This window comes from Pelobates fuscus, chromosome 7, assembly GCF_036172605.1.
Source record: "Pelobates fuscus isolate aPelFus1 chromosome 7, aPelFus1.pri, whole genome shotgun sequence".
NCBI classification, from domain to species: domain Eukaryota; kingdom Metazoa; phylum Chordata; class Amphibia; order Anura; family Pelobatidae; genus Pelobates; species Pelobates fuscus.
This window is the reverse complement of record NC_086323.1, coordinates 107820710-107845552: the sequence shown is the minus strand read 5'-3', so window position 1 is coordinate 107845552 and position 24843 is coordinate 107820710.

Genomic DNA, 24843 nt, shown 5'->3' with positions numbered 1-24843 from the left:
AGAGCTGTTTGTGTGTGAAAAATGCAAAAAACTTCACTTTCACTGACAATATCATCGCTGTGATATGTTTTACTGTTTTGAAACACTAATATTTGTGTTCAGCGAAGTCTCCCGAGTAAAACAGTACCCCCATGTACAGGATTTAGGGTGTCATAGAAAGTTACAGGGTTAAGCACAGTGCTAGCAAATTAAATTATCTGGACTTTTGGCCTGGGTTGGCAGGCAGGTCCCTCAAATTGCAATCATTAAAATGACTTAATTAGGTAAAAATATTACATAAATATGCACGTAGAATTTTAATATATATACATATTTATATATTTGACGTCTACGTGTATATTTATGAAATTATTAATGTAATTTTGTATGTGGACATATGTATATTTCGTATTATTTTTATTTATTTATTTATACATAGATATATATATCATTACATTCTAAGTGTATTTTGATATAAATATATATATATCAATATCAAAATACTGTTAGAATAAAATTGAATATATATATATATTTTTTTTTAATTATTAAAAATTATTTTTATTTTTATTTATTTTTATTAACATATTATTTGTATTTTATAATAATATATATATACCATATATATAGTTATTATATATATTGTATATATTCGTGTGTAATTTAAATATAAGTGTATTTTTATATTAATATACGTATATATAAATATAAAAATACACTTAGTATGACATTATATATATGATATATATACATATTTTATATATAGGTATATATAGATATAATACATGTATATATATCAGATATATATACACATATTATAATTTTTTTTACACTTATTTTTTGGTTTCACACTTTATTTTATGATTTTTCACTTGCAGGGAGACTGCCTGTCAGATTGCGGTCATGTGATCGAGTGATCACATGGCCGTGGGGTCCTGATCTGCCGAGGGGGGACTGCCCGGGCAGACAGGCAGTCCCCCTGGACCGGGAGGAGAGCTGATCGCCGCCGTGGGACCGACGGCGATCAGGTAAGTTGCCCAAAACCGTTATGACGGTTCAGGACCGTCAGCGGTCCAAACGCACGTTTTACCGCTGACGGTCCTGAACCGTCAGCGGTCCTTAAGGTGTTAAAATTGTATAAAATGTAACATTCTTCTTCTTTCACTGGGTAAGTATATTAGTACTTAGGCAATACTGTGCTTCGGAACTTCAGCACTTTGACACTTCGGAACTCTCGGCAACTTTGGAACTTTGGCACTTCGACACTGCGGATATTCTGTAATTTCGGAACTTCGGGACCTTGGCAATTCGGCACTTCGGCAATTCGGACATTCGGAAGTACCCGAATTTCCGAATTGTCCGAAATTCATCTGAATTCATATTCGGACCGAAACGAATTGCACATGTCTAGTATGTAACTACTGAGAGTAGAATCAGCTAAAGGGACACTATAGTAACTAAAACAACTTTGAAACAGCTTTAGTCTCACTGCCATTTAGGAGTTAATTCACTTTGTGCAGCCCAAGTCACACTTCCCTGCATGTGATTTACACAACCTTCCTAAACACTTTTTGTAGTCATCAAATGTTTATGCTTACTTTATTTCACATTTTGTTCACTTTAGAATCTCTTATCTCCTGCTCTGTTTATAGCTTGCTACAATGTGCAGAAGCCTCCTCTATGTAATTAGAGTTAATTTTACAGAGTAGAAGATAAAGTATTTTAAGTAAGTTACATCTGATTGAAAATTAAACAATTTTGCCAGTCACAGAGAGTGGATGTGTGGCTAGGGCTGTATTAATGGCAGTGAACTGAGCAGTGAAACTTCAGAGGCATGATCTATACACAAAAACGGCTTCCTTAAAGGACCACTCTAGGCACCCAGACCACTTCAGCTTAATGAAGTGGTCTGGGTGCCAGGTCCAGCTAGGGTTAACTAATTGTTTTATAAACATAGCAGTTTCAGAGAAACTGCTATGTTTATCAATTAGTTAAGCCTTCCCCTATTTCCTCTATTGGCTGTCTCACTGACAGTCGCTAGAGGCGCTTGCGTGATTCTCACTGTGAAAATCACAGTGAGAGCACGCAAGCATCCATAGGAAAGCATTATGAATGCTTTCCTATGTGACCGGCTGAATGCGCGCGCAGCTCTTTCCGCGCGTGCGCATTCAGCCGACGGGGAGGAACGGAGGCGGAGAGGAGGAGGAGAGCTCCCCGCCCAGCGCTGGAAAAAGGTAAGTTTTACCCCTTTTCCCCTTTCCAGAGCCGGGCGGGAGGGGGTCCCTGAGGGTGGGGGCACCCTCAGGGCACTCTAGTGCCAAGAAAACGAGTATGCTTTCCTGGCACTAGAGTGGTCCTTTAAGCTAAAGTTGTTTTGACGACTATAAGTGTCTCTTTAAGCATGAATTGCATGCTTTAAGAGAATCAATTGATTTGTTTACTCCTTTTTTTATAATTGACATCCTAACATCATTGCAATGAAATATGAATTGTTATATAATGCAACCATCATATATATATATATATATATATATATATAACATTCTACTTTTATTTGTAGGTTTGAAATTTAGTTTTTAGTTTTATATCTTAATGTAAGTTGTACATTTTATGCACTATCTCTCATTAAGATATTGTCTTTCATTAAGGCTAGCTTTAGAGTGTCAGAGTGATCCCAATGCCCAGGAGAATGCATTCACTGCCCCAATGTCTGAAAGTGAGGATACATTAAAGATATTTTCCTGCTTCCTCTTACAAATTTGTGACAGCATTTGTATCCCTACTGTTATGGTAAGTGAAAATGAAACTGATACAAAAATCTTGTTAACAAACAAAATTGTCTACTTATACAGACTAGATGCTCTCCTGCGAGAAACAAATCTTGTATCTCTGGAATTACTGTACAGAATAAAAAAAAAAAAAAAGATTTTGTGATGTTTCTGCCACTCACCACACATATGAATTTTAAATCCTGTTGATTTCTTTAGATATTTTTTTTATTCTTAAACCTATATGTCTATGTTTAGATTAGGGGCTTCCCTATACCAATGTTCTCATATAATTTGAAAGCTTTATTGTCTTTCTTTTTCAACCATCAGCACATCACCGCAGGGCAGCTTTAAATACATTAAAGAGAAACTCCAAGAAATGTAATCTTGCAGCATGGTTATGCCATGCAATGAAAGGTAGCCAACACTGGGTTATAGGAGTATTTTACTTGGCCAAACCACTGCAAAATATCCCATTGCCCACTGCATCTTGGTAGATGGTGTTAGCAAATATTTTGTACAGATAGTGAAGAAGCGAGCTTGCTGTTGTAAAGTCCACCAATGCCACATCAAGTGAGGAACAGGAGAGAACTAGATCACTCATCACATTTTTAACCTTAACATGTGAGGGTAGAAGAGATAGCATCACTGGAGGCTCCCTCCTGGAAAATGGAATTCTGGGACCCCTTTTTTTTTGGACAGGCAAGCTTGGAAAAATCAGACAAAGTGAATAAGAGATCTGACTAGGAAATTTAAATGGATGTGTGCCATGACACCCACCCTGGCCAGAGCACGTCTCTAAAGTGAAACAAAAAACATGCGTCCAAGGCCAGATTTTGTGTTAAAGAAGCACACTAATTGCTAGCATTATACCAAGTAAGATTTGTAACTAAGGTGAGAATTGTGTAAATTTCAGATTTAAGGTCAAACTAGCCAAACTGGAAAAATGCTCAATGTCAGCTATGCTTCCAATTTTGCTATTTGGGCTTTAAATTTTAAATTCACTTTGAATTCCCAACAATTCCACTTTATTTTCTATCCATATATTTAAAAAAGAAAATCTGAGTTCTTTTTGGTATAAATGACCTGCTCAGATCTAACAGACATGTCATATTTCAAAGCATAAAGAGTAAAAGAAAAAAAAAAATAAAGTAAACAGATATATAAAGATTCAGCTGTCAAAACAAAAAACGCAAAGCCCATGCAAAATAAACTGACGATAATGAAGCCTAGTCCTGGAATTTGAATATGACTTTAGCTCCTGATTACAATGCTGTGCTAGACCAACGATATAGATAGTTACTGCTGTTTTGGTTTTAAACTTTTATAATCACATCACTCACATATATCTATTTTCTACAGAAATATTATGAAAGATCACCTGTTCCAGCAGCAATGGAGATTTTTTATTCTCTCCTGTGTGATATGTTTGCAGTTGTACCCAGCATGAAGAAAACATTTTGTATAAAATTAGGTTGGTGTGCTAGAAGTCTTGTATATTTAAGCTGGGTAAATATTCATAATTTGCAGTACCCCTTGCTTGTAAGTTATGGTCCAATGCATTTGAGATGAGTGTTCTACTGTGACCTCCCACAGTAACGATATAGACAAAAGGTAAGCAACTTTGCATCATAATTGTGTTGTTGGTTAAAGAAAATGGTATTAGAATTTAATGCAGTGTGTTAAAACCATCTTCTGCTCTATTCTTATTTTCATTAACACATCTTCACCCTCTAAATTTCTATCCATCCTTTCCCCCCCATTCTTCTCCCCATCTCATAGCCATTCGTAACCTATATATTTTATTACATGTCATGCAAAAAATACAGTGTGGTACAATTTTGTCTATACATTGCATTAGCAAAATGATTTACAAATTCTCTGACAACATTTAATTTACTAAGAATTGAGGTTAAATTATTGCAAATATCAGTGTGATTGTGCATTGTGACAAATGTAAGTGACAGAAATCTGGCCTACAAAGGTTACCCATCGCTACATCGTACATTGCTTTAATATTGCTTCAAAAGCCCTTCTTTGTTTCCGAATTTTGTTTTCCTATCTTTTCCTTCCTTTTTGCTTCCATATCGTTATTGTAGGCCAGCGTACATTTGGCTTGTGTGTGTAGTTATTTGCATAATGACTTTGTAATAAAACTATATTTTTGCACTGTTGTCTGTCTATATATGTAATCTTCATCATATTTAAGGAATTTGGAATCTGGGTTACGTCAGAAACCTTTTATCATATGCTTATTTTTAGTTAAACATTTTGCTTAAACTATTGTGATCAATTCACAACTGTGTTTTGTGTTAATAGTGATGACATTATTTTATTTCAATTTGACATGGTGTACTATTTTTAAAATGTATACATTTTATGGATGCTTATATGATAATTTATTCAACAATCAATTAATAGTTTGGCAGGAGATGTGACAGCAATACGGGCTCTCCATAGGATAGGACCAACGTAATCTTGTTAAGAGGATGAATGGTGAATTTGATATTTGACGTTTTTATTAGTAGAAATCTAACATACCATAGACTAACAAGCTTTGTGTATTAACACACTTGATCATAGTTAATGTACCTATGAAAATGCATATCTGTTATTAATTCATATGTTATTAAATAATTCAATAATAACTATTGATTTACAACTTAGTATTATTTGTTTAAAAATAACAACAAATGTATATGTTTTGTTGTAGTTATTAATTTATTTATTTTTTTGCAGCTTCTGCTTCATTCATCAGATTAGCACTGGAAGTGAAGTCTACCTTGTGTTCAGGACATAGGTAAGTTGGAATGTTAAATTTATGACAAGAACACCTTCCTTCTTTTGTATATTGTTCTTGTCCACCTTCGTTTTTCTCCATTGTGATTGTCTGAAAAGGCCTTTTAGCACAGTAATATAGGGGTTGGCACATATGGGTAAATCTACACATAAACTACCCGATTAGCCACTTAACGACCTAAATCAAATGCAAACGTTTTTATTTTCATGTACTTTGCAGAATGAATCTGGTGCATAAAGCCTCACTCACCCTCATTTATGATTATCAGTCTCTAAAGGAATTAATTTCTCTGCCAGAAGCCACTAGTCACTGATATAATGTCTGCAAGTGTGATGTAAATGTCAGCTCACTCTCTGCTTCCAAACTGTACAGGACGTTTCCATGGGTGATACCATTCCTATAGTCACGGATGCTGTGGGAGTGGGTGGACTTTACTTTGGAGAGGAGGATGCCATTATAGGCATTTTTTTATTTTATTAGGGTTTCCTATGGGCTCTGCCATCATATACTTTGCCAGGATAGTTAGCTTAGCTTCTTAATTTTAGAGCTGCCTCGAATCAGCTAGAGAGATTGGGTGTGTGTTAGGATCTGTGTGGGATTGATTCTGATTTTTATATGATAGGGATTTACCTTTACCTTTACCTCTAAGTACTTGTACCGCCCTGAGTATGAGAGTAAGGTTTATGGATTTGGACCTTTAGAGAGGTATCTCAATAGGGAGTCTATGGCGTATGCTTTAACCCTGGTTTAGGTGCCTTCGGATGCAGTATTCACCTAGGTTAGCTACCCTGACTAATCCCAGATACTAATATATATATATATATATATATATATATAAATATACTGGTTAGCATTCCAAAGATTGATAAATATTGTTATATCTGTTTTTAATACCTTTGTTTTATAATGTTGGCATTATGCTAAAATGCAGACATTAATTTTACATTCTGTTGCCATATTTATTAAACTGTACTGCTAGTAATACAGTCATTAGACCGTTTTCATTTGTCTACGTTTGTCACATCTAATATATGTGGGAAAAACTGCATTTTTGCTTTTATACTAACATTTCAAACTGAAATTGTGTAAGGTTCAGGCATGGTATAAAATATTGCAAGATAAAGGACAATGTATACTGTGTAAAGCTTTACATTTCCTCAAATATTATTTATAAAGACTGAACAAATAAGTAAAACATTAAAATTGTGAAAACTCCTATTGGGAAAACTCAATAATACATACAACTGAAAATAACGTGTAAATTTACATAATTGTAATTTTTTACATTTGCAAAGCAATCTATACACAATTGGTGTGTTATTCAACGTTATCATGTTACGCTAATGTTGTTTCAATCAAAACGTGCTCAGTAGGGGCTTTATTCTTCCATGTAGCCGCACATGATTAAGAAAGGAGCAGGAACACAACTGGATGCCTATGCATTAAATGTAAATAACCCATATCCTGCTACACATAATGTTTTTAAACTTGGAGGGTACGGTGTGTTCATGCTTCACCAGTTAAAGTGGGTTTTTAAAACTTGAACATAAATTAATAATTCCACATCCTTAATCACTACATATATTTATCTTTGTTAAGGTATCCAAATCTGAATCAAACGTGTTCTGATTTCCTGAGTAGTTTGTGCTGTACTTTGTGGACAGTGGCAGCTGACAAAACAGTCATATCTGAGAACGGTAAGATTTCTTCATTTGGTCATAGAAGTTTAACTTAACCTTAGTAGCATTGCCATAGTAGCACTACTAACTTGCTTTATTGAAAAAAAAAATATTTTTATTTTTTGGGGGTACATTTTTTTTATTTCCAAGTATTACATTGTGTGACACGCAAGCCACAAATCATATAACAACTCTGTAAACCACATATGAAAGACATATAAATAGGAACAAGAAAAAATATATCTGTTGACTGAAACACTACTGTTAGATTAGCTAATGCTGAACTGTTAATCTCCAGTAAGCTCTATGAAGAAAAACCAGGCTGCTCTGTGGTTGCAAACTTACTTTTTTATGACAATCGTGCACTGATGCCAGCAATGTCAAGGAGAAGTACAATCTAGGTGTAGCTTCGCTGAGGCATCAGTATGGCAAAGCTATCTTGTTCGTTAGTAGTGATAAGTGTAGAATATACAAAGTAAATGCCACGGGGGCGGGTGAAATTACTGCATAGCTTGTGAGCTCCAAGTCTGAGGCTCCTGAAACAGCTTGGTAAACTGAAAAAAAAAAAAAATATCTATCAGTACCATAGTCATCGTCCTGACTCCACAAATATATTTTTTCCCCCATTTTTTTCTGAACATTTTTACTTTAACAGGAACCCTCTAACTAATAGTACACTGAGCATCGGGCCTATATACATATAGATCTATCCCATAGCGCTACCTAAGATCCCACATATGGAAATGGGGATGAGGGACACTCATGACTGCTAGTGAACACGAGATTGCTTAGGCTCCCATGGTATGCTACAGCTTTTTTGTAGATTTTGCTACATCGAATGCTCTCTGGTTATTATATTCACATTTGGCAGGGGTTGACACTAGGTCACTATTAGCAACCATGAGGTTTATTGGTGTATGAAATATGTAAAGATGGACCTCTCTTTACCATCTCAGAGAAAGCATCCCCAAGTGACAGTCCCTAGGTTTTGAAACATAGAGTAGAGCCTCTACCAAAAATAACTAATATTCTTACACCTGAATAGCTGTAAAGACATGTACACACAATGTATACTGTTAGTTTTAAAATAGTGTTTAACTGTTTGTATGTGGTGATAGGGGTGATGGGAAAGAGGGTAAATTATATGGGAGCCTTGGTGACTTGGTGGCTGGATACTCTCCTCGTGTGAAGTGATTCCCTCCTTTGGGCAGATGACTATCCTCAATCGGCTTGGCGAGGACTAAGACCAGGAGTATGGTCTTTTTACGAGTCCTTTAAGTGAACCCTATTGTTCTTCTTTATTCTTTTTTTCTGCTACTTTTCTATTTCTTTTTTTTTAGGTATATCCCCTCCTTCCCTTTCCTTCCCTCCCTTCCGTCCCCACAGTGGTTGGGTTGCGTATTTTGGACGTGGTGGGAGATCACTGGGCTTACTAGTGAATAGTTGTATACCCTACTGTCAGGGTACCTTGTGTGGTAGCACAGGCTGTGCCACAAGCTGAACAACACAATATAGACACTACTATGGTTGATAAATGTAGTGGAATATCTAGTATACAAATACTTAACTTAAAGTTACAAAATCAGCCTCCCAAGATCGGTACCCAAAAAAGACGGCCTTTTCAATGTATAGACAACCAAAACACAAATATCTGGGATACGGCTGAAACAAATCTAAAAGGAACATAAAATATATAGATAGTGAAGTACAGTTAACACAATCAATTATGCCCTACACATAGATGCACTCACGAGATTGTGTAGAATGTATCGCTCTTAGGGTGCCTCCCCCGAAGTAGTGGGGGCCTAGTAATCCCTTCCTTAGTTTGTGAAGTAACCAGTGGTATTCACGACTTCAAACTGGTGATGGTAGAAAATCGGTTATTTTTATTGATAAAAAAGGTGAACAATCACCATCAATATAAAATAAAATATAAGAAGAGGACAGTCTGGTCCTACGCGTTTCGTTCTGCGAGGAACTTCATCAGGGACCGCAATAACCAATAAAATCAATGTACAAAATCACAACATGTAAGAAACATATCCTATTCCCCCCATCCCCAAGTCCCTTTAAATAGGGCTAGTCCCCATGTGGAACTAGCCATATTTACGCAAGTGGAACGCAGGTGTCTTTTTTTATCCGGGTGCTAGGGTCTGGCTGTGTACTAAGCATATACGTCTTAAGGTCCCATCAAGTTTGCACCTATATTTATTGGTCCTTACAAGGTGGTTAGGCATGTCAACCCTGTGGCATATTGCCTCTACTTACCTCCTTCTTTCCGTATTCCATGTGTCCTTGTTGAAACCCTTATAAATGTAGAGAAAGAATCCAGGCACTCCAAGGTATTCCAACAGATAGGCAATTTTATTGGACCCAAGCACCAAACAACGTTTCGACCCCTTAGGGCCTTTGTCAAGCTAGACAAAGGCCCTAAGGGGTCGAAACGTTGTTTGGTGCTTGGGTCCAATAAAATTGCCTATCTGTTGGAATACCTTGGAGAGCCTGGATTCTTTCTCTAAATTTATATTTGATATTTGGTCCCTTTGGTACAGGGGCTTATCCAGTTCATTGCACCCAGGATTCCAGGGCAAGGGAAAGTGCATTTTCCATTACCTTGTTGAAACCCTTGACCTGTAATAGGTTCACCAACCCTGTTGTGCCTCTTTCTTCCATTCAGGTTGAAGGGCAGGAGGAGTATGAAATTCATTCTCTTCTTGACTCCAGGATGTCCCAGGGTAAGCTCCATATTTGGGTGATTGGAAGGGATATTGTCCGGAAGACAGGTCTTGGGTTGCTGGGTCGGACATCCATGTTCCTCGCCTTGTTCGTTCTTTCCATTCGCGTTTTCTTTCCCGTCCTGTTACACTCTGCGTGTAGGATCTCCTGTTATTCCTGACACCTACTTAGATAACAGGTTCAGAGATCAAGGCCTACATAGCCTTTTTTTTCTGTACAACAGACATGACATTGAAGTCAATATCTCTTAACGTCAATGGGCTAAATGTTCTTAATAAACACAGACTCATTTTACAGGAAAGAGCAGACATAATGTTTATTTATGAGACTCTTATACAGCGCTCTTCCCGGATTCAGTTACTTGAACATATCTACGACAGGGCCTACACATCGATGGCACTAAATAAAAGACATGGTGTAGAGATTCCACACGATATGCAAAGACCCATATAGTAGATACAGAGCAGTCACTGGAATGATACAGAATACTACCTACCATCAGACTAATGTTTACGCACCTAAGATGTGCCCCCTCCCCTATGTTTGTGTTGATTTTTGTGTTTTACCCTATAAGTAGTCTCTTATTTTGGTACATGATTTTTGCAGTATTAAGCAGCACTGTGTATAGGTTCTGTTGCCCAGTGGCTCATTTCTAGTAAGGTCTGACCATCTCATATCTATAACTAACTTCAACTGCTTAGATTAGCATGGCCCACAGATATTATGCTTCACTTTCCTCCAGATGTCTATCTAATCCTGCATATTTACGATAAGTTTACCTCTTACCTAACAGACATGTTGAGATAGCCTGACAATCAGTTTAAATTACTTGAAAATTGTGCAAATCTTTACTATGCTATGACAATATATGATTTTAAAATACTCTCTACTGCTAATGCTTAAAAATAAAAAATAAAAGTGCAATGTTATTGACGCCACATAACTGTTATACAATGATTGATGATCTTGCACCAGCTGTTGTGGCAGTGCAAACCTACCTGTCGAACCTATGCACAGATAAAGCATTTTTACAAAAATTAAAAATGAAAGATAATTATCTAATGGATAACTTAACTGCTGAAGTTCAAATTATTGGAACATAAACATGGAAGTGACATTCTTCTCTAAGGTTTGGAAACCCTGGGAACACTATCGTACTTCAGCTGACTATGTCATTCTGCAATGTGATCACAGAACGTACAACATTGCTGTATTGGTTTTTAGTTTGATGTATTCCATTGCCTGCATGCCAGAATGCATTGTCAAAACTTTGTTAATCTCAGAATGTATTTATAGTTTGCCTATGTTCTTAAATAAAGAACTTTAAGAAAAAGAGAAAAGGAAAACAGATGCCACAGGCATTAAGCACTGTAGCAGATACAGTTGTGCTCAAAAGTTTGCAGAGCCCTTGGAGAACTAGTAATACATGTACCATTTTAAATAAAACATGAGTGAGGATTCATATTAAACTGTAGGTTATAACATAATGGCACAATCATAAAACAAAACCTGGCAACAAAGAAAAAAAAATTAAATGACCCCAGTTAAAAAGTCTGCATAAGGTCTGCACAAGTCCTTAATATTGTTTATTGCCCCCTTTAGCATCAATGACAGCGTGCAGTCTTTTGTAATAGTTGTCTATGTGGCCACAAATACTTGCAGACGGTATAGCTGCCCATTCGTTTTGTCAAAATGCCTACAGGTCATGCAAAGTCTTTGGTCGTCTTGCATGAACAGCACATTTGAGATCTCCCCAGAGTGTCTCAATAATATTAAGGCCAGGAGACTGTACTGTGATAGCCATTCCAAAACCTCCACCTTTGTCTGCTGTATCCACTGGAGTGTCAACCTGGTCTTGTGCTTAGGGTCATTGTCATGCTGGAAAGTCCAAGAGTGCCCCATGAGCAGCCTTCATACAGAAGAATGCAAATTGGTTGCCAGTATTTTTTGATAACATGCTGTATTTATCTTGCTATCAATTTTTCCTTTGAGCTCACCCCCTACCCCCCCTCAAAAAAAACATTAGTGAGCCACCACCATGCTTCACAGTGGGGATGGTATTCTTTTTACTATAGACCCTGTTGACCCCTCTCCATACATAGCACTTTTGGTTATGAGCTTTATTTTGATCTCTTCAGTCCAAAATACAGTGTGCCAGAAACTGTGAGGCGTGTCAAGGTGTTGTTGGGCATATGGTTGTAGTAGAGCCTTAGTCCTGACCAGGACTCTCCCTCTGCTATGATCAGGAATTTAGGAACTTAGGAACAAGAAATAGCCAAGTGAATAGCCCATCTCCTAACCAGCAACTGGACGACACACAGTTCTGGGAGTACAACTGATTTTATTCTGGCCACACACAGCTTTTATGCACTGACCCCTAGCATGGGGTCTCCACATCAAGAATTCAAGAGTTTTCCTCCAAGGAGTCTCTGTTTCTGAGAGATAATTGCATGAGAAAACTATAACTCAATTATTTCTTAAATACAGGAAACATATACAATATTATAAAACATCATAAAAATACATTTTAATAACATAGGAACCCCACGAAAGTCATAATAGCTTGGATAGCTCAGATCCCTTCGGTGGTTCGAGAAGGCCATTTGAATGAAGTTTTATACCGGTCGGCAACGAGGTGATGCCCCAAAACAGTTCCATAGAAAACAAGGCAACGACCAGTCATCTTTCAGGGGTTCTCATCCGAACACCGATGAATGCTCCCCCCTAGCTGTATGGGAGTGAATGCTCACCCTGTTCAGTAGATCCTATCTCATAAACGCCGTTTGTCTAGTTGGTCAGAAAGTGGGACGGGCAGCGGTACCATATTTGCCCGGGTTTGTGGAAATGTGAGGCAGAAAATGTTCGGTGACCAGTTACCACCGCCAGCGTTCGGGAGACAAAATGGCCACCATGCACTGGACCTCGTGCGTTCGGTTATACGAATGGTAGCCACACAGGGAAGCACTCAGGTTAATCACCAATTTGTGGTTCACAGCCGGGGGGGCGCGGCTTTCAAAGGGTATAACAATGGGGGACCACACACAGTCCATTTCCGCTCGGGAGGCGAATGAGGGGCACGGACAGCCGAACACCAGGGAAGGGAGTTTGTTACAATGGTAACCTGGCTTTTTTGTGACATTGGCACAGTAAAAGCATCTTTCTGGTAACTAGACTATGCAGCTAATTTTTGTTCAAGTATCGTCATATTGTGCGTCTTTTTCAAGCGCTGCCTGTATTTCTGCTGAGGGTACCTGTGTGTTTCTTTGTATCCTAAACAATTCGGCAGTTGTGGCTGAAATCTTTCTTGGTCTACCTGACCTTGGCTTGGTTTAAGAAATCCACAAATTTTCCACTTCTAAATAAGTGATTGAGCAGTATTGACTGGCATTTTTTTTAATTTTATTTTTTTATTCTTTATTTTTGCAGTGCATATGAGTTAACAACGCACATGGGGTACCCCAACGGCAATCCTCATGCTTTTTTCTTTATAAACAATTGTAACAAAAGGGGTATGTTGATGCGTGCACAATTTTATAAGTAATAAGCAGTTTGGTATGATTATTCACGCTTTGGTATCTCTTATCTATTAAGCAGTAGTATAAAATTTGTGAATCAGGTAAGATAGGCAACGCTTGGACGGTGCTGCTGGAGTCTAAACTAAATGGAGGTTACATGCTAGCCCAGTCACTCCTGCATTTGCTTAAGCGGGTACTCTACAGTTACATGTTAAATGTATGCAGGGGTGTGTTGTGGTATTGGATTGACTCTGCAAGATTAACAAGGCTTTCCAGGCTATAAGGTTGGTCTAATGGCTGAGAATCGTCTCGCAGGTTACCCTCAAGTTAGACCGCACTACTGTACTGTGTGGTTTGCACATTTCTACAGTTAGACCAGGTAAATGCTAATTTTGACTGCATGTTAGTGAGTAGGAGCTTAAAATAAGGTGATGTGGACTATCAGGTTGCTTCAGTGGGGTAGCGGGGCTAAATTGCTCACTATTTGGCTTTCATTAAGATGGAGATCAAGAATAAGCTTAAGCTGAAAGGTTAGCCGCATTATGCCTGGCTGTCCCTTCACTATTGTGCCCTACCCTGACAGTCTGTATATTGGGTGGCACATCCGATGCCCACTGCTGGTAGGCTACCATCCCAGGGCACCAAGGGTACTCCCTGTTTTATGCATGTGTGCTGCCAGTCCCAAAGTCCTTTACCCCTCTGCATCATGGCTGCCGTTGGGCAGCAAGGTTCTTGTCCCGGACCATTTCCCCTGGGTCTATTCCGTGCCTGTGGTGGGCGCTGTAGCATGTGTCTCTTCTGCCAGGATGATTTGGGAGCGTGGGGTCGGTCTATTCCTGAAGGCGTGTGGTAGAGCCGCGATGAGGTTGGTGAGTGGGTCTACGTTGGCGCCGTGCCTGGTGAGTGTGGGTGTTGGGCGGCTGCTTGGGCGCTGGTTTGCTTGCTGGAAGGTGAGTAGGTGATCGCTTTGCAAATGTGGGAGGCCGTGGTGGGGCTTGTAGGCATAAGTAGGGTGTTGTGACAGGTACCTCTGTCAGGTGAAATGCAGCCGGAGCATGCCCTCCAAGTGCAGCAGTGAGTCTGCGTTAGAAGGCCAGCTCAGTGGTGTCCCGCATTTCTTGCTCCCCGTTTTTCTCTACTGGGCGTTGGTTGTATGTACCTGGGTCTGCACGTTGTTGTCAGTCGGCCATATTCTGGGATGGGTTGTCATGATGGTCGGTTGGTGTTGGGTGGTCTCCCCTGCGTTCAGCTTGTTCGTGCTTGCTGGTCATGCACATGGCTGACGTGCGGCAGCCATCTTGAGGAGCCCTGCCCTGTAAGCCTTCTGCGGCAGGGCGGTTGTTTGGGTCCAGGTTAGCGTATCTGTAGCAGCCCGTGGTGACCGGGATAACCCCCCCCCGGTCCAGAGGGGGGGTAGGCGAGATGCCGGCCGGAGACCCGGGAGAGCGTCCGTCCCTGCCCGGCTCAAGCTCCAGCAAGCTTCGAGCCTTGTCAGGTTACTTTGGATGCCAGTCAGGGTCGTGAGAGGTATCCCCATGTGACCCATCAGCTGGAGGTCGCCGTGGGCACCAGTAAAGGACTGTAGTTGCTTTTGGCTCCTAGTTGGCTCTGATTTTTCAGGCCCTGAAGCGGGAGCTCAGACAGAGCATGTCTGATCCCGCCAGCAGTCAGGCCCCGCCCCCCTTGACTGGCATTTTTAAGGCTTTGGATATCTTTTTATATCCTTTGCCATCTTCATAAAATTCCATTACCTTGTTACGCAGGTCTTTTGACGGTTATTTTCTGCTTCCCATGGCTCAGTATCTAGCCTGCTCAGTGCATCCATGTGAGAGCTAACAAACTCATTGTTTATTTATACAAAGACACTAATTGCAATTTAAAAAGCCACATTAACCTTTAATTGCCATTTTAACATGTCTGTGTCCCATTGTGTGTCGGTAACAGGCAAAACATTCAAGGGTATTTAAACTTTTGATCAGGCCATTTGGGTGATTTCAGTTATCATTATGATTTAAAAAGAAGCCAAACAACTATGCGACAATAAATAGCTTCATATGGTCACTATGCTTCAATAAAATACTTTTTTTGCACGATCAGTCATATTTTTAAAATCAATGCCAAAATTTCACAATTTTTGCCAGGGTATGCAAACTTATGAACACAACTGTATGCATAGTGCCAATGAAGGGATAAGCTGCCCTTGCTGCATCATTAGAAAAGTCCAGTAAAGCTCATGACCCCTGTTTAAATTGTTGGGCAGAGTGAGATAGGTAGCTGGGCAGAAGTGGTGACACAGCTGTTGTGGGGGGAAAAGAGCTGGCCCAGGATTGGATGCAGACTAAGGGTTGGATGCCAGAAAACGGCGGGAAGCCTGGTAACATTAAATAGATGCAGCGTAAGCACAACCCCTGATAGCCATTTTCCAGGTGAGAAGCAGCACTGACGGACCTCCAACCTCTCTCCTATTGTATTAATGAATTTCTTTATAATTATTATCATGTGTTTTGAGGCACTGGGGGGAAAATTATTCTCAAGTTCTGAGAAAGGTTATGGTGGTAAATGGTTTTCAATAAAAGGCGGTCAGGTCGGTTCAGACTGACTGGCAATTTTTTGGTTAAAAGTTTTTTAAAGTAATGTTAAACGTTTATGTAAATATATTTATCCATATGAAATTATGGCTGTAAGCCCCTTAAGCTTTGAATAAACACCACAGTCTAGCGCACTGAAATATAAATAAGTTATTTATGCAGAATGTAGCATACCATATATATGGAGTAGTTGACTTTTTCACTCTAACTCCATGCTTGGAAGGATAGTTTTTTTTTTGTATCTAAGTCAGTGATGCAACTACCACTGCTGCGGCTACACCAGGGCCACAAGTTGTGGGCGGTCCTCACACTTAGCCCCACTCAATGGCTATCTGTGATCAGGTGCTTGGTCAGACGCCACAGCTCTTGGTCAGATGCCACAGATCGATTAGATTCCTGCTGTACTAGAAGGAAGTGAGTTCAGGTCGCTACCTCCCAGCTAACAGAGTGCTGCCTGGGGAGTGACCATAAAGAATGCCTGGATCAGACTACCAGAAACCCAGCCTCAGCCAGATCCACAGGAAACCATAAAAGCCACCCACCGGGACTCAAAAAGTTTGGAAACAGGAGGTTGGCTAAAATATGTAAATTAGGGAGCCTGCAAGCCTGACGGGCGGACGCCATTTCCATGAGCTCCCACACACCCGATCGAATCCAACCAAATATCCATCCAACCATAGCTCATCCGAACCCCTCACCAACATAGCTGGGTCCCCAGTGTCAAACCGCATCGATAGATGCCTTTTTTTCTGCACCCGAAGAACTCCAAGCCATGGCGAAAAAATGCGGCCTACAGCACACCCCTAAGCCTGGGTCTGGAAGCACTCCTCCGTGGCAACACCATACTCCCCCCGCTGGGACCGGAGCCAATAACCTCCCTGCCGCAACTGGAACACCGGAACGCAATGGGGCGACGCTCCCAAAAACCTAATGCGGTGGCTGACTGCAGAGACATAGGGGACATGCTGAAACAGCCAGCACAGACTAAGCTTACTCCTGCTGCGGACCGGAATGAGGAGAACCGGGCGCAAGACGGACTGGGAGCTACAACACCCACCCAGTCAAGTCTCATGCACCCAACTGACAACCCAGATGGGACTGCTCCCACAACGAAGCAGGATTTAAAACTCCTGCTTAATGACATCCAGCAAGTCTGGACAGCCGACCTTAGGGCACTGAGAACTGACATACAGGCCATAAATGACAGAGTGCAAACCTCTGAAAAGGATATATTAGCTGCCAAAACTGACATCTCAGCCCTTAAAGAGACAGTACAACACTTGCAAAACACCCAAGTCACATTGACATACCAAATCTCAGCCCTGAAGGACAAAAAGCGCAGGAACCACATAAAAATCCATGGCATTCCTGCTGCAGTGACCGCAGAGGAACTCCCTCATTATGCACGCAGACTAATTGCATCCATACTGCCCCACACATCAGCCAAAAAGATGGTTGTGGGTGGAGTGTTTCGTGTCACGGGCACACCTAAAACACCAACTGGAATGGCACGAGACGTCATTCTCCGCTGCGTAACATCACAAGATAGGAACCAGATCATGATGGCACTGAGGGATAAAACACCTCTGACTTTCAAAGACTCCACGTTAACATTTTATCAAGACCTCACCAAAAATACCATACTCTGGTGGAAATCACTGAACACAGTTACCTCTCAACTAAAATCTGCAGCCATACTCTACCGGTGGGGAACCCCAGGGACCCTTGTGGTAATCCGCAATGGAACTACTCACACACTTACGTCAATAGAGGGGGCACCGGCCTTCCTCCGAGCACTGGGACTAACAGACAATCATCAGGACCCACAGCCGACACATGGGACCCTGCCCGCATCGCCACCTTCGTCCCGAGAGCCAGAGGCTCTCAAGCAACTGATACCTGACAACTACTGGGGACTGGGCCAACACCCATGGCCATGGCACCTGAACAAACACATATGGGCTAAAACTCAGCACGAGTCGTTATACCTGTTTTGATTTAAGTTGCAATTGTATATTTGTTTATTTCCTGATTTCTCTTTTTTCTCGCTCTCTTTTACACACGCTCCAGACCACCGCTGTATTAGAGCGCTAGAACCCACAGAGACGAGAATCTTGAGACACACCGATACATCAACTCCCCCCCCCGCTACCCCCCTTGGTTAGGGGCAACATAACACATCACAAGGAGGACACAAATCTTCCCCCAGACGTCCTGGCAGAAGGCCAAACGACACCCAGCCACACACTCCAACATCTCAGCCACTGGGCAAACGACACCCCATACACCGGGGAATTCCTACAGAACACCACAGGCATACACAAGAGATGCCCCTGCAACCCTCCACACAGAACCTCAACTGACACTCCCTCAAATCACAAGGGCACACCAGAGAGCCCATCTCCTAGAGACACCACACACTCAAAACTCCTCTCTGAAGCACTCACAAAAATCTCTCTTGTTAGCATACATACAAAAATGTAGACAAGCCTGTTGTATATCTTTCAATATTACTCTTGTTATGAAAAAAAAAAAAAAGTGCAGCACACCATGTGTAATGATATTGATGTTACAAAGTGTTGGAGTCCAGTAGCCAGATCAGCAATGTTTTCTGCCAGAGGTAGCCACTTGTTACCCAGGTGGTTGAGCCCCTGAGCCTTGAGTGGCCTTCTGGTCTTAAGCAGAGATGGGAGACTGGAACAGAGAGATGATAATCGTAGTGAGGCAAGCCGAGGTCAGTGGGAAGGAGAAGCAGCAAAGTCAAAACGGTCCAAAATCAGCAACAGGTAGGAGAAACAGGAACAAGCTTGATTAGAGAGTACAGGAACCACAATAATCTGGCAAAGGTACAGAGACAGGAAGTGGCTTTTATAGGCCAAGAACCAGACACATGACCAGACACAGCTGAAGAGACTTGTCACTGATACCAATGCTTATAGAGTCAAGGTTACCAGATCTCAGGTACATTTGCAAAAGGCAGGCTGGTATAGTGGTAAGGAAGAGGTTTAGCAGCATGTAAACCAGGGTTCGAAACCCAGCAGAGAGTCAGTTCCTCACACCATGACTATGCTAAACAAAACATTGTCAATCTCTCTGTAAAGCAATGTAATATTGCCAAAACGTATACTCAACTCTGCACTCAAAAATAAAGAATTATAAAATATGTAAATTATACCATATATCGTGTGTCAGTGTGTATGTGTGTGCATCAGTATGAGTGTATATGTGGCAGGGTATTTGAAAGTTTGTATGTGACTTTCTTGTCTTACATATTCTAGATCTTAGAGGTGGAAATATAGGAAACAGGCTTCCTTAAAGCAGCACTGTCATGCCGAACTTACCTTTACCCAATCGCTTCCTCTTCTCTCCCTCTCTCAGGATCTTCATTTCTTTCTAACTGATCTAGTTTTCTTTAAAACATAAGAAAACATAAGACAAAGTAGGGACTTCCCACAATACTCACCCTTTCCTCCGTGATCTCACGATGCGTCCTTTCACGATTTGTTTGTCCATTCGTGTTAGGACGACATTCAGTACTTTCTGTTCGGACCAGAATTTAAGCTAAAAATATTTTGGTGCTTAGAGTGTCCGTTTAAACTCAAAAGAAACAAAATGCAGCAGAATACCTGCTTATCATGATGGAATAGTTCCGTCATGTGTCCTTAAAGCGGCACTGTCATGCTGAATCCCGTTTTTTTTTTAACCCCCCTCCCGCCTCCACTACATCCAATCGACCCCCTAGTCACCCCCAAATGCCCCTAAGCCGCCCACATTACCTCTTTTTAATTCTTTATCTTCTGCCCCGATCTTTATTCAGGGCGCCGCCATCTTTGTGTGGGTAGGTGAAGTCCCTGTGGGACACGTCATCTACCCACACTACACAGACTGTGAGATTCCCGCACATGCCCAGTGAAACACCTGGACATGCGAACGGGAATTTCACCTATTCATTCATTCATCAGACAGACGAATGAATGAATAGAAAAAATCAGATGAACAAACTAACACTGTGTATCAGTGTTAGTTTGTTCGTTCAGTTTATTACAAGGAGGGAGCTACCGGCGTGCAGCTCCCTCCTTGTAATATGTAACTATAGAAGCGGCAGGGAGCAGTGCTCCTCGCCACTTCCTAAGCCCCCCATGTCCCCCCCTCACTCTATGGGGGTCAATATGACCCCCATAATAGCACAAGGGAGATTAAAATCTCCCCAATACCCCTACTCGCTATACCGCGAGTAGGGGCATGTCCACTAAACAGTGAGCAGCCTGTGGCTGCTCACTGTAAAAAAAAAAAAAATGGTAATAAGGGGGGGACCTACTGTCCCCCCCCCCCCGGCCCCCACCCCTGCGCGGTGGGTGGGGGCCCTAATAAAACAATAAGGGGGGGACCTTCTGTCCTCCCCCCCGGCCCCCACCCCTGAGCGGTGGGTGGGGGCCCTAATAAAACAATAAGGGGGGGGACCTATTGTCCTCCCCCCCGGCCCCCACCCCTGCGCGGTGGGTGGGGGCCCTAATAAAACAATAAGGGGGGGGGACCTACTGTCCTCCCCCCTGGCCCCACCCCTGAGCGGTGGGTGGGGGCCCTAATAAAACAATAAGGGGGGGGACCTACTGTCCTCCCCCCCTGGCCCCCACCCCTGCGCGGTGGGTGGGGGCCCTAATAAAACAATAAGGGGGGGGGACCTACTGTCCTCCCCCCCTGGCCCCCACCCCTGCGCGGTGGGTGGGGGCCCTAATAAAACAATAAGGGGGGGACCTTCTGTCCTCCCCCCCGGCCCCCACCCCTGAGCGGTGGGTGGGGGCCCTAATAAAACAATAAGGGGGGGGACCTATTGTCCTCCCCCCCGGCCCCCACCCCTGCGCGGTGGGTGGGGGCCCTAATAAAACAATAAGGGGGGGGGACCTACTGTCCTCCCCCCTGGCCCCACCCCTGAGCGGTGGGTGGGGGCCCTAATAAAACAATAAGGGGGGGGACCTACTGTCCTCCCCCCCTGGCCCCCACCCCTGCGCGGTGGGTGGGGGCCCTAATAAAACAATAAGGGGGGGGGACCTACTGTCCTCCCCCCCTGGCCCCCACCCCTGCGCGGTGGGTGGGGGCCCTAATAAAACAATAAGGGGGGGACCTACTGTCCTCCCCCCCTGGCCCCCACCCCTGCGCGGTGGGTGGGGGCCCTAATAAAACAATAAGGGGGGGGACCTACTGTCCTCCCCCCCTGGCCCCCACCCTTGCGCGGTGGGTGGGGGCCCTAAATGACCCCCCCCCATCAAGGTGACTAGGGGTCCCAAGCCCCTAGTCACCCCCCACCCAAAACATTCTATCCCCTACCTACCCCCCTCACCCTAAAAATAGTGAGGGGGGAATAAAATAACTAACCTGTAAAAAAAAAAAAAAAAAACTTACCATTTGACTTCTTCTTTTTTCTAAATTCTTCTTACTTCAGCCCCCCAAAAGGCCAAATAAAAATCCATAAACCCGTCGCACTTTAAAAAAAACAAAAAAAAAAAAAAACGAGCGCAAACAAAAATTAATCCATCTTCACCCATGGAGGGCACGACGCGTACTGAGCTCCGCAGGGCGGGTCAAGGCTTATAAAGCCTTGCCCCGCCCTGCAATTAGGCTTAGAACACAATGATTGGTTGGTTTAAGCCAATCAGAGTGCTCTGTGTCATTTTACACAGCGTGGGAAAATTCAAAAGAACTTTCCCACGCTTGTAAAATGACACAGAGCAGTGTGATTGGATGGATTTCAAGCCATCCAATCACAGTGCTCTGTGTCATTTTACACAGCGTGGGAAAATTGAACTTTCCCACGCTGTGTAAAATGACACAGAGCACTGTGATTGGATGGTTTGAAATCCATCCAATCACAGTGCTCTGTGTCATTTTACAAGCGTGGGAAAGTTCTTTGGAATTTTCCCACGCTTGTAAAATGACACAGAGCACTGTGATTGGATGGTTTGAAAACCATCCAATCACAGTGATCTGTCATTTTACACAGCGTGGGAAAGTTCTTTTGAATTTTCCCACGCGGTGTAAAATGACACAGAGCACTCTGATTGGCTTAAACCAACCAATCATTGTGTTCTAAGCCTAATTGCAGGGCGGGGCAAGGCTTTATAAGCCGTGACCCGCCCTGCGGAGCTCAGTACGCGGCGTGCCCTCCATGGGTGAAGATGGATTAATTTTTGTTTGCGCTCGTTTTTTTTTTGTTTTTTTTTTAAAGTGCGACGGGTTTATGGATTTTTATTTGGCCTTTTGGGGGGCTGAAGTAAGAAGAATTTAGAAAAAAGAAGACGTCAAATGGCAAGTTTAATTTTTTTTTTTTTACAGGTTAGTTATTTTATTCCCCCCTCACTATTTTTAGGGTGAGGGGGGTAGGTAGGGGATAGAATGTTTTGGGTGGGGGTGACTAGGGGCTTGGGACCCCTAGTCACCTTGATGGGGGGGGGTTCATTTAGGGCCCCCACCCACCGCGCAAGGGTGGGGGCCAGGGGGGGAGGACAGTAGGTCCCCCCCCTTATTGTTTTATTAGGGCCCCCACCCACCGCGCAGGGGTGGGGGCCAGGGGGGGAGGACAGTAGGTCCCCCCCCTTATTGTTTTATTAGGGCCCCCACCCACCGCTCAGGGGTGGGGGCCGGGGGGGAGGACAGTTGGTCCCCCCCCCTTATTGTTTTTATTAGGGCCCCCACCCACCGCGCAGGGGTGGGGGCCAGGGGGGGGAGGACAATAGTTCCCCCCCCCTTATTGTTTTATTAGGGCCCCCACCCACCGCGCAGGGGTGGGGGCCGGGGGGAGGACAGTAGGTCCCCCCCCTTATTGTTTTTATTAGGGCCCCCACCCACCGCGCAGGGGTGGGGGCCAGGGGGGGAGGACAATAGTTTCCCCCCCCCTTATTGTTTTATTAGGGCCCCCACCCACCGCTCAGGGGTGGGGGCCGGGGGGAGGACAGTAGGTCCCCCCCCTTATTGTTTTATTAGGGCCCCCACCCACCGCGCATGGGTGGGGGCCAGGGGGGAGGACAATAGGTCCCCCCCCTTATTGTTTTATTAGGGCCCCCACCCACCGCGCAGGGGTGGGGGCCGGGGGGGAGGACAGTAGGTCCCCCCCCTTATTGTTTTATTAGGGCACCCACCCACCGCGCAGGGGTGGGGGCCAGGGGGGGAGGACAGTAGGTCCCCCCCCTTATTGTTTTATTAGGGCCCCCACCCACCGCGCAGGGGTGGGGGCCAGGAGGGAAGACAGTAGCCTCCCCCCCCCCCCCCAATCTTTAACCCCCGCGCAGGGGAGGGGGGGTGTTTATTAGTTTTTTTTTGTTTTTTGTTTTTTACAGTGAGCAGCCACAGGCTGCTCACTGCTTACTAGACATGCCCCTACTCGGTATAGCGAGTAGGGGCATATTATTTACTAATACTAAGTAATCTTTACTTAGTATTAGTAAAGTTGGCTGAAAGACCAATTCAGGTATTTCAGCCTTTTAGTAGATAGCTCCCTGATATCGTGGGAATTAGGGATTTATCTACTAAGCGGCTGCAAGATGCAGCCGCGGCAATGAATAGGATCGGAGTTTCATTCATTAGAATGAAATTCCGATACAAACAAAGTACCGAATTGCATCCTAACACCAATGGAGAAACAGTGCTCATTCTGTTAGGATGCAATTCGGCAGTTTTGCCGGCGTTCTGTCTAAGTGACAGGACGTTCGGCAATACTGACAGGAAGCATTGTGGGAACAGGGAGGAAAGCTAGGGATCATGGGAAAATTGCTCTGACCAGCGGAAATGAAGCACACTTTGCTCCTCCGCTGGTCAGAGCTGGTCAAGCGGAGGAATCCCATAAGACAAAGAGTCCCTACTTTGTCTTATGGTTTTAACCCCTTAAGGACCAAACTTCTGGAATAAAAGGGAATCATGACGTGTCACACACGTCATGTGTCCTTAAGGGGTTAAAGAAAACTAAAGAAGACAGGAAGAAAAGAAGAACAGATCCTGAGAGAGGGGGAGAAGAGGAAGAGATTGAGGAAAGGTAAGTTCGGCATGACAGTGCCGCTTTAAGGGTTTAAAATGCCAGGTGAACATGTACACCCAGGCACCCATCCCTATCACAAACAATTCAATCTCATCCCAGAGAGCCCACTCCCATGACACACACACACATCAAGGATGTTATTCCATTGCTTTTCACAACCACTTTATCTCCACCCCTGCTAAGAAGATGTAATACCACCCCAAACACATGTTGCTATACAAACCAACACCCCGATAGTTCATGAGGATGGTGTGCTGTGACCATAATATCAGATTTAGCAACATTTTTACAGGCTACATCATGTTTCCTGTGTTCTTGAGATTAAATATATAGCTCATGGATTAAGAATTGTATTTTTTTTCTGTTTTCTTTTATCAGAGGTAGCTGATATGTTACAGAAGAGTATGATTCATTTAAGTGGCAATATTCCTGAAAGCCTGTCCCTTTTGTTGGAAATACCAAATTCTCACAAGGATCTGAGATTCCAGCAGCATTCACTAATAGTAATCTTCTGTGTTGCATTTATTATGGAAGACAGGTAAAAAACTTGTATATTTAGATGGTTAAAGAGTTACTCTAACCCTTTTAAATGTTGTTTTTTATATATATATAATTAATTAATAATGTGCTATTGGGCATAATTTCTTATGTCTCACAAACTCTATAAAGAAAGCAGTACAATTAAGTTTAACTTAGCTGGAATCCCGGCTCAGCCTTCCACGCTTCCTGATGATGTCACAGCAGTCTACAAG